Source organism: Cannabis sativa, chromosome 5 (assembly GCF_029168945.1).
Source record: "Cannabis sativa cultivar Pink pepper isolate KNU-18-1 chromosome 5, ASM2916894v1, whole genome shotgun sequence".
Classification (NCBI taxonomy): Eukaryota; Viridiplantae; Streptophyta; class Magnoliopsida; order Rosales; family Cannabaceae; genus Cannabis; species Cannabis sativa.
The window spans coordinates 68,530,284-68,531,705 of NC_083605.1; positions in this window are offsets into that span (position 1 = coordinate 68,530,284).

Consider the following 1,422-nt stretch of genomic DNA (forward strand, 5'->3'; position numbering starts at 1 on the left):
TGAAAAATTCTAAATATAAATTTTAATTTAATATTTATAAATTTCAATTAGATGGATATGAAAATAACATGAATTTCTTCCATCTTAGTAATAATTTCCAATAAATATTTAGAAAAATATTCAATTTAAGTTGTTACAAAATTAATTTAAATTAATTTACAACTCAAATTTAATTTTCTATAAATATATATTGCATTTCGAAAAATTAAAGTATTTAAGAATACAATTTTCGAAAATGCATATTAAAATAAAAAAATAAATCCTGGAAAAAATTATTCTAATTTAATGTTGGCCCAAAATTAATTAATAAAATTAATTTACAACAAAAAATATAATTTTATTATTTAATTAAATATATAATAAAAATTTCAAATATTTAAGTATGATGATGAAAATCAACTTAAATATTAATTTTCTATTTAATTAAATACACTAAAAAAATACTTCAAGCAAACACAGATAATATCTATCTAGATTTTCCTTTGACTAATTAATTTAATTTCTAATTAAATATATTTTACTTCATTTATTTTAATTAATCATTAAATGAAAAAATCATTGATTTAAGTTGGTCCAAAATTAAAATAAATAATTTACAACTTTAATCTATTTTTCAAATAAAATTCGAAATTCCAGCATTTAAGAAATGCAATTTCGAAATTTGATTAATAAAATAAAGAAAAAATATATTTTGTAAATTATTTAAATTTAGTTGAAAAAATAAATTTCAACTAAAAATAATTTTCTATTTAATTAACTGTCATGAAAAAGAAATATTTAAGTATCATGATGAAAATCAATTTAGATATTTAATTTTCAAATTAATTAAATGTATTAAATTCAAGAAATAAATAATTAAGTGTAGAGAAGGCTTAATTATTAATCTCTAGTTTAATACTAGGAAAAATATACTTAAAATAAATTGTACCAAAATTAATTATATAAATAATTAATTTCACAATGTATAATATTTTTCTATTTAATATTAGAAATAATAAGTAGTCTAGAAATAACTATCTAGAAAATATCTTATTTGACTAAGTATCTTTTCCACAAAATTTGAAAAAATATCTAATTTAAGTTGTATTAAAAAAAAAAAACTTAAATATTTTTCAAATTTAAATTTGATTAAATATCAAAAATTAAGTTGTAACCACTTAATTTGAAAATATTCCATTTTAAGCTAATATTCGAAAAGATATCAACTTAAAAAATATCTAAAGAATCTTAATAACCAATTCCTAAAATTCCTCAACTTAATTTTAAAATTTTAAATCCAAAAGATATTCAGATTTAAGTTGATTAGTTATAAATAACTAAATATCAACTTAAATAAGAATATTTAATGAAAATTTAAATTAAGCTTCAGAAAGAATCTAGATGGTTATAATTCTATATTTAATTAAATACAAGAAAATACAT